Source organism: Acartia tonsa, chromosome 7, assembly GCF_053477335.1.
Source record: "Acartia tonsa isolate MP-2025a chromosome 7, ASM5347733v1, whole genome shotgun sequence".
Taxonomy (NCBI): Eukaryota; Metazoa; Arthropoda; class Copepoda; order Calanoida; family Acartiidae; genus Acartia; species Acartia tonsa.
In genome coordinates this window covers 5,256,216-5,266,396 of record NC_137266.1, presented here as the reverse complement: position 1 = coordinate 5,266,396, position 10,181 = coordinate 5,256,216, and the positions used below count along the sequence as shown (strand labels likewise).

At 34.1% G+C, this 10,181-nt stretch overlaps 2 long non-coding RNA genes across 2 annotated transcripts; both read left to right on the top strand.

Moving 5' to 3' along the window:
* Window positions 1–432: 432 nt before the first annotated feature.
* Window positions 433–4,651, top strand: LOC145324120 (uncharacterized). Its single transcript, XR_013881189.1, has 5 exons — window positions 433–476; window positions 814–879; window positions 2,307–2,342; window positions 3,117–3,221; window positions 4,640–4,651. It is a non-coding gene; the product is annotated as an uncharacterized LOC145324120 (long non-coding RNA).
* Window positions 4,652–6,376: 1,725 nt separating this feature from the next.
* Window positions 6,377–9,947, top strand: LOC145324119 (uncharacterized). The gene is made up of 4 exons (XR_013881188.1): window positions 6,377–6,443; window positions 7,280–7,344; window positions 8,516–8,569; window positions 9,897–9,947. It is a non-coding gene; the product is annotated as an uncharacterized LOC145324119 (long non-coding RNA).
* Window positions 9,948–10,181: the final 234 nt, after the last annotated feature.

Sequence of the window (10,181 nt, the reverse complement as noted above, 5' to 3'; positions counted from 1 at the left end):
ATTGGAAAAGGGTTGGAGGTAGTTATCTGTAAATACATCTATACTTTAGATATGTTTGTATATACATATTTGAATAAATAATTTTGTTCAGTAAGACATCATAAACTGTAGAAAAAGCAGAATATTGTTCTAGAACAGGTTTTAGGCTATTTAGCACATGTGTATCAATACTGCCAATATCATTTTAGTATAAAATCCATCATTTTCTTTCTTTATGTTTTTGCCTTGATATCGATGACAATAAAAAGTTTCTTTCTTCGTAGCAGTTTTCTTACCTAATACAGATTTTTATTGAAAAACTTTTTATTCACTTTATAGAAACTATGTAAAAATCACGCAACCTTTTAATGTATCACAGTGCTTTAAACTTTGACAAAAAGATAAAGTTAGACCACTCTATTTAAGAATTGACGTTAATCACTTTTTAGGCTGAAGCTATTTTCAAGCATATGGGCTGTTCTTTATTTGGTTGGCAGGTGAGATAGATAAATAGATAGATAAAAAGATATATAGATAGATAGATAGATAGATAGATAGATAGATAGATAGATAGATAGATAGATAGATAGATAGATAGATAGATAGATAGATAGATAGATAGATAGATAGATAGATAGATAGATAGATAGATAGATAGATAGATAGATAGATAGATAGATAGATAGATAGATAGATAGATAGATAGATAGATAGATAGATAGATAGATAGATAGATAGATAGATATATAGATAGATAGATAGATAGATAGATAGATAGATAGATAGATAGATAGATAGATAGATACACAAAATAACATGAATTTTCTATTTTAGTTAGTTTCAGCAGGTCTTGAAGCTGGGAAAATCAATGATTCCAATAAAGTTAGCCAACTTCTACAGGTTATAAAATATTTCCACATACTTTTACAAGCGTAGCTTCTCTACAATCAAACCGTTTATGTTTCCTATGCTATTTTGTAAGATATACACATAGGTATGCAAAAAATTACCTAAGGCTTAACAGCTATGAATTAGCCACTCTTTTATATCTTTAACAAGGATGACAACATCCATAAAAGCGAAGCTCTGAAATGGAAGGACAAACGAATGTTAACACTTGTAAAGTGTCAGAACTGAACAAGCAGAATATTATTGCATAAGTAGAAACATAATTATATGTATTTTTTTTGTAAAACAGCTTCAATACATGAAACTATTTAAGGACATGCTTACATTTTTGGGACTTGATTATAAAGATGCATCGCTTATAACATTGTACCTTGTTGTATTAGGAATCAGTATACCTAAAATCAGATGAATCGGATAATTTTAACATACAATAATTTGTTTTTAAAAAAAGTAAAATAAATTTGCATGTTTTAAATGGACGTACGGACTTTCTGGTAACGATTATAGAGTTGTTGCGATTTATAAGTCGTACTTAACTGTTTGAAATCAATAAGACAATTCTAACCTGTTTAAATAAGTTATTAGAGCTAACTAATGAAATAAGACTGTAAATTAGTATCTAAAAATAAGTAGGTAAAACTGTGAAAAGTACAAAAAATCACGAAACCTTGTCGGTGGGGTTAAAATAATTTAGGATATATGTACATTTCTTATAAAGCTGATGCACTAACAAACATAACAACTCCGTTTAGGAAAAATTTTAGACACTCAAAAAAATGAAATGGGTAACTTTAAGATGCATTGCCTTAGTATTTTTAATCCTTGTAAAACCAAACTTATAGTTATCCAATATATTGAAAATCTTTTTAAATAAACCTATTGTGTTACACAATTTTTATTATTATTGGATATTTTAACTTTCCCTTTTTTAAAAATCTGTAGAATCTTATTTTCTTTTATTTAAAAGTTATTGATAAAACTTTAGATATACAAAAAAAATAACAAACTTACAATAGATTCTGTCAAAAGAAGATATTGACAGAGCATTGCATTGGAATAACAAAATTATAGAGATTCTACGATTACAAATAAGACAAATTCGGCAGTTTCCCTTAAAGTTCATAGCATAATAAATTGAAATTAAGGGGAGAATGGTGTAGTTTTTCGCCCATTTGTTAATTACTTTTGAGTTTTGGTTAGATTTTATAGTGGGTACTTTTAGCCGTGCAGTGCTAGGGCATAGAAGGTATAGAACCTGCAGGGGTTGCACACAGAAAGATCAACTCCACCCACTCCTTCTTATTTTAATTTTTTTACTCGAAAATAAAGCAGTGGGGGGAGAACGGGTTCTGTAGATACCTTGAGGGAAACACCGCAAAAATTTATTTCTGTGTTTGCTAAGATTAATATGTTTTCAGAAATTTGCTGTTCCATATCGAGAAAAGAATCCAAAGGTAAGAAAAAAAATAATAGTTATTTCTCGCATCGTATTATAAACAGCTTTCCGCGGATATAGAGTGTACAATTATAAGATTAAAACCAGTTTTTTTTTGCCCCAAGGTGCCGCAGGCACGGGCTAAAAAAACTGGTTTTAATCTTATGATTGTACATTTCTATATTCGTAGAAAGCTGGTTATAATACGATGCTAGACATGGTTTTTTCGCATGGATGAGAACCGGTTCCTATCCACCGGATTCGAATGAATGCGAGAAAAAAAATTCTGATTTTTACCAAATGTAAATGATAATCTTTTTTGGGGGGATTGATTTATGAGAAAAATGGTTATAGTATGAGTGGATATATATTTGTCGTCAATTATTGTTGCCAATATGTACCACACTGATGGGTCAGTTCGTTCATCCATTAGAAAGGGAGGGGATGAGTAGAAGTGGGGGGGTCGTTATTTTAGAGAAAAAAAATATAATCTGGTGTAAGATCCAAGAAATAATGAATATATTTTTATCAGAAATAAAAAAAAATATTTAACCCCAACTTTTTTCAAAAATAAATTAAGCTTGTTAAAGCTGTTTTAATTCTGGACTAATTTTATCAGGGCTCGGCAACCACGACTAAGCCTAAATCGGATTGGATGTTTTGAATTATTTTTTTAAAGGGAGGTTATCACATTTGGTTCTTGTTTAGACTCCTAGCTGATTTTTTAAATTGCAAAAGGTTTATTTCCCTGAGGCTTACAGGCGGCTGCCGAGCCCTAGATTTTATTTTCTAGATGCTAACCGCAGATGATATAGAACGAGCTGGTTATATTTTATGTTCAGACAGGAAATTTCATTTTTTTTTACACATATTCATTTCATTTATTTCATTTGTCTGTGTATTTTGTTTTCAAATACGAAGCTACTCTAAATATAACTGCATGAAATGTATTGAGGGATCTAAAGGGATAAGACAATGGCCAATAGATTATTGTAAAGCCCCAATTACACCTTCTGAAGATAACAATAAATGGCTGAAATGTTTAGACACTCAACCAGTTCACAAACCAAACAAAATTCATCAAAAGTTCCCAAAGTTGTTGAGCAAACGCATAAGAAATTGCTATTATAACACTTTGGGGACAAGTGTAATAAACAACCGAATGTCCCCTCCCTCGCTGAATGTATCTATGACCTTTCAAAATTAATCTTTCAAAAATGTAAATACAGTCGGGTGCAGGCAAAAATTGTCCTTTTGTTTTTCAAAAAGTAAAAGAAAGCATTTAACAGGTGAAATTAGAAAGCAAATTCTTTCTCGTCTGCAGAATTTTAGGTCTTTGCAATTGGGAAGCAAATAGTATGCCCTTTATATATCTACTAGCGGCTTCGCCCCTAGCCTCTAGGGGCTTTGCCCCAAGAGGCTAACCACCACAGGATCAATAGGTATATACCCTCAAGAGTAGAATCCAATCGGTTCAGTGGTTACCGAGATCTTATCTGTGTTTCTATGAGTACCAAAGGGTCTTGCCAACCGCTTTGGGAGTGTGCACAACCACCCTTCTGAAAGAAATCACCTCTAGACAAAAGTTACACCCTCTTATAAACATTAGCATAATATTACAGACAATTTTCTACGAATATGAAAATAAAAATAATAGAATTAAAATTAGTTTTGCTAGCCCGGGCCTTCGACCTCTTCTGGCTTATACAACTGGTTGATACATATATTTTTTTCATTTTATTATTCGAGGAAAGCTGTTTGTTATACGATGCAAAATATAGACAGTTGAAAAAATTTTACTCTCAACAGTTGGAACTCAATATAGTAAAAGCAATTAAGCCAATATTATTTTATCATTCTTAAATGTTTATTTATAATTTTTCCTACTGTGTTATCAATTCTAAAGAATATCAACAAAATATCAGAAAATTATGTGGTTTTATATTGGTTGGATTATCCAAAAATACGTCAGAGATTTATCCTATTATTACTTTATAAAACCTAAGCTTCTCTTTAAAAAATCCTTTCTTAAATTTGTGTAAATATAAATTGTATGAAAATGTTTGTTTTGTAATATAGAAATTTAAAATTATATATTCCTTTTCTATTGACCCTGAGTTGCGAAGTTTCTTTTTTTTTATAGTGACAATTTTCTTAATTACAATTTGATACATGTATTTTTTCTTGCTTATAACCGGTTTTATTCTAGTGGAAAATAATCGAAATAGCAGCCTGACAGAAAAAAGGTTTCAAACTTTCAATGTCATTAAAAATGGGATTCTTTTATCCATTAATAAACTGAAGAAATCATTAAAGGTGCAAAGTTAGAACCTAAAAACAGAAAGCGTAAGAGGAAAACCTTAGTTGTCTGTTAGATAATAAATTGTGCAGGGTGGCTTCAAAATATGAATAATGCACATTAAAGAATATTAGTGAATCTTAATTTCTTCTGTTGTACTGTTTCTATCTTCTATTTCCTGAAACTAAGCAGCTATAATGTTCTTGTTCTTGTTTTTATACCCATCAATCTAGAAGAGGACAAATAAGATAAAAAGTTAGTATGCTCCATTTTATATCAAGATGACCCATTCTCCACCCTCCTATTCCTATTAGAGCTAGAGGGCTAAATTTTTTTGTACAAGTCCCCTGTGTTATGATGAATTTCCGACATTAACCCTTTACAGTCGGGCCCCTTGCCGCACCTTAATCGGTCGGGGGGGGGGGGGGGGGGGGGGGCGTTCAACGCCCCCCCTAATTATCTCAGTTCCTATTAGAGCTAGAGGGCTAAATTTTTTTGTGCAAGTCCCCTGTTTGATAATGAATTTCCGACCTTTTATAAGTCTAAGTCAATTTTCGCTTCCTTCACCCTTTTATTTAACAACCTTTGTTTTTAGGTCTTTTTTTACTTAAAAATTTTAAACGGCTGTAATTTTCTTATTTTTGAAGCTAGAAGAAAATTTTTTTCCCAGAAAATGTTTATCTTTATGTAAATTTTGCATTAGAAATATCAAAATATAAATTTCAGCGGCCGCAGCTGTACTTGGCAGCTGCCAGCCGCCGCAGTCGGCGGTCGGCGGGAAAACGGCGGCGGATCTTCATGAAATTTTAATACGTTATGTAGACATGTAAGAAAAGCTTAAGTTTAAAATTTGAAGTCTCCAAGTCAAAAATTGCGGCCACAGGAGCCTTTTAAAGATTTCTGGAGACCTGGAGGATCAGGACCTGCAGGATCATAGGATGTACTACTAGAGGATTTTTTAGTATTTTGTTATGATAAAATGCTTTGTTTTAGTCAAAAAAATATTTTTGCTCTTTACCTGGATGACCCTGCCAGGTTTGCTGGCATCCTGTGCCCGCCAGGATGGAGATATTCAAAAAATTCCAACTCTCAGTTATGTGTCATACCCATACTTAAAAAGTCAAGCAGTTTTTGCTCTTTATCTTTCACACACAGAAAATGAGATAGAAAAAACCGGATGGGGGGGCGTTCAACGCCCCCCCCCCCCCCCCCGACCGTTAAGGGTTAAGTAAGTCAAGGTCATTTTTCGCTTCCTTCACCCTTTTATTTAACAACCTTTGTTTTTAGGTCCTTTTTTACTTAAAAATTTCAAACGGCTGTAATTTTTTTTATTTTAAAAGCTAGAATAAAAATTTTTTTGCAGAAAATGTTAATCTTTATGTGAATTTTATATTTCAAATATCAAAATATAAATCTCAGCGGCCGCAGCTGTACTTGGCAGCTGCCAGCCGCCGCAGTAGGCGGTCGGCGGGAAAACGGCGGCGGATCTTTATGAAATTTTAATACGTTATGTAGACATGTAAGAAAAGCTTAAGTTTAAAATTTGAAGTCTCTAAGTAAAAAATTGAGGCCACAGGAGCCATTTAAAGATTTCTGGAGACCTCGAGGATCAGGACCTGCAGGATCATACCTGGAACCTGAAATTGATTTGAACACCTGTATTTAATATGAGGATGTACTACTAGAGGATATTTTAGTATTTTGGTAAGATAAAATAAGCCTTGCTTTTTAAAAATAAAATAAAAATGAAAATAATGTTAAGAAAAATTGTTGAAAAGCTGGAAAATAGTTTTGAATGTGGAGATAAGCTCTCTTTATTAGGTAGTATTCAAACTTTTCTTAACAAGCGAAGCTTTTCTATAATTAAGGAAGGTCCGTATGTCCGCCAGATTGCTTTTTTCGTTGATTTAGGCATGTTAGAATTGTCCTATCGATTTCAAACTTTGCATGATGATTGCTGTAGTAGTTAGGTACGATTTAGAAAGCGTAGCAACTCTATAATCATTACCAGAATGGCCGTCCATTTTACACAAGCCAATTTATTACTTTTTGACAAAAAAAAATTAATGTTAAAATTGTCCTATTCATCTGAATTTTCAAACACTGATTCCTATTACAACAAGGTGTCGTGTAATAAGCAAAGCATCTCTATTATCAAGTCCTAAAAACGGCAGTATGTCCTTAAACACTGACATGTATCAGTTTTGCAACAAATTTACCTACAATTTTGTTTAGACATTATTTGACGCTCTACGAGTTTTAATATTCGTTTTCTCCCATTTCAGATATTCGCTTTTATAGATGTTGTCATCCTTGTTTTTGTGCAAACAAGAAAGATTATGTTCAATGATAGAAAGCCTTTGAGCCAAATTCATGTTCATCTTTATAATAAAGTTAAATTATCTCTGTCTGCCTCTCTGCCTGTGTAGACCGAAAGATCTCACTATCTGCCGAACCGATATGGTTCTTCTTTATAATCTATTTTCTCATATGTCCTCGATCGAGGAGGATACCACCACCCTCCCAAGAGAAATCTTCCCATAAAAATCGGGGCAATTCCTTCTCCCCCTCTCCAAGTGCCCCATTTCTTGTAAAAAATAAACTTTTTAAAATAACCAAAAGTCTAATTTTAAAACAAATATAACTTACTGGTTTAGGTAAATTCCATCCAGCTGTACCAGACATAGAAATACAGGATCCTAGCATGTATAAAGATCCAAAGGTATTTATTGTGTTCTATATTTTTCTCTTATTCATTCGAATCCGGTGGATAGGAACCGGTTCTCATCCATACAAAAAAGAACTATTGTGGTAGGCGGCATACGGACAAGCCTTTTCCAGAGTATGCGATGCTCCGTGTTTACCAAATAACACCCCGACGCTAATCCCAGCTTATCACAATTCTGCCCAGCCCCTTTCTGGTCATTGTCTACACATCAGAGACGGCGGTCAACTTGGACACCGCTGATAATGGGAGGGGCGCTGCCCCTCTCCCCTTCATGCCTCCAGCAACCTACCCTTTTCCGGGAGACATCTACCTTACTCCCTACGGGAGCCTACCACTCTACTGCTCACCTGAATGGGGCTTCTCCCCATCTCCCCCACACCCTTCTCTACCTAACCCATTTATAATCTATTTTGTATATAAACTAGTAACTTTGTTGTATATGCATTCAGTTCAAATATATCTCTTCAACAGTAACTACTTGTAGTTCTTTATTGATAGAATCCTTAAGGCTCTTTTGAATCGAACTCGCGTTGTAGGGTTGAAACGCTTCACCCTACCACACTATGACTAGCATCGTATTATATCCAGCTTTCTACGAATATAGAAGTGTACAATCATAAGATTAACACCAGTTTTTTTAGCCTGTGCCTTCGGCACCTCGGGGCTAAAAAAATAGTTTTAATCTTATAATTGTACATTCTATATCCGCGGAAAGCGGTTTATAATACGATGAAAGAAATAACTATTATCCTCATTAGAAAGTAACAGGATTTGTTTGTGTGTGTTTGTTTGTGTGTGTGTGTATTTGAGTGTGTGTGTACCGAAGGATCTCATTAACCACCGAATCGATATGATTATCCTTTATAGGGTAGCTTCTCATAGGTCCTCGGTATAGATAATTTTTTGGGGGGAGAGGATACCACCACACTCCTACCCAAACTTTTTTAACAAAAATTTAAAAAACGTGGGATATTGACCCCTTCCAATTATTATTTCTTTTTTTAATCTAAATCAACCCTAACCCCTCCTCAGGTGTCCTTAGAGGCCTCTAGGGGCCTATCCGCTAATAAATAAAAATTGTGAAAATGCTCCTCTGTGGCTTTCGATTGCTAATTATTTAACATCAAGCTTCAAATAACAAATATAAATAATTTTTTTTTTTTAGAGTTATGAAAAGTGTTATTGGTTGATTTATAAATGCATAAAAGAAATAATAAAGGTAAATTTACTTATTTGAAAGTCTAACATACATACTTACATACTAAAGTAACTTTTATTTCAAAACCTATCGTATAGAGTAGTTAAATGTATGTGTGTGTGTGTCTATAAATATCTCGTTAACTGATGGACCGATCTTTCTTTCCAGTTTACTATAATGGTCCATGGAAGGTTTCAAGCTATTCGGTGTAAAATAAGAAACCTATAGAGCTAGGGACGAAATATATTAAAATTTTCGGGTATAGTCCCTTTCGTGGTAACGCTCCTTAACACTTAACGGTCGGGGAGGGGGGCGTTGAACGCCCCCCATCCTGTTTTTTCTATCTCATTTTCTGTGCGTGAAAGATAAAGAGCCCAAACTGCGTGACTTTTTAAGTATGGGTATGGCACATAACTGAGAGTTGGAATTTTTTGAATATATCCATCCTGGCGGGCACAGGATGCCAGCAAACCTGGCATGGTCATCTAGGTAAAAAGCAAAAATATTTTTTGACTAAAACAAAGCATTTTACCATACCAAAATACTAAAATGAAATACAGGTGTTCAAGTCACTTTCAGGTTCCAGGTATGATCCTGCAGGTCTTGATCCTGCAGGTCTCCAGAAATCTTTAAAAGGCTCCTGTGGCCGCAATTTTTGACTTAGAGACTTCAAATTTTAAACTTAAGCTTTTCTTACATGCCTACAGAACGTATTAAAATTTCCGCCGACCGCCGACTGCGGCGGCTGGCAGCTGCCAAGTACAGCTGCGGCCGCTGAAATTTTTATTTTGATATTTATAATGTAAAATTTACATTAAGATAAACATTTTCTAGAAAAAATTGTTCTTCTAGCTTCAAAAATAAGAAAATTACAGCCGTTCGAAATTTTTAAGTAAAAAAAGACCTAATAACAAAGGTTGTTAAATAAAAGGGTGAAGGAAGCGAAAATTGACTTAGACTTATGAAAGGTCGGAAATTCATTATCAAACAGGGGTCTTGCAAGAAAAAATTTAGACCTCTAGCTCTAATAGGAACTGAAATAATAAGGGGGCGTTGAACGCCCCCCCCCCCTCCCTACTCCCGACCGATTAAGGTGCGGCAAGGGGCCCGACTGTAAAGGGTTAAGTGGCGATTCTTTTTTTCACAGTAGCTTTTCTCCTATTTCTAGCCCCTGCGGGGGGCTCGAACCCTGCGGGGTCAATTGCCTAACACTCTTAAGGGGCGTTGCCACGAAAGGGACTATTCCCAAATTTTCTTTTTAATCGACAAACATATGTATGTGAACATAAAGAAATAGCTGGAATTAAATTAACATCAAAAATCATTATTATTTTTTCCTTCAATTTAGAAGCTGAAAGAAATCGACGAAGCAAACAAACCAAAGAGAGAAAAGGTATAAGTAATTTATTTCACATACAGTCCAATACTTAAAAGTAGAAAATTATTTTAGGTTAATTGCCTAAATTTTGGTCAGTTTTGCCCTATAAAAATTTACTTGCCCTATAAAATTGACACTTTAATCCGTTGTCCAGTAAATAGGTTCTAAATCGAAATAATGCATAAAACTCAAATATTTTATTGTGTGTTAATAAAAGTCCAAAAAGAATTTTGAGAATCGAGCCCTCGATATTTG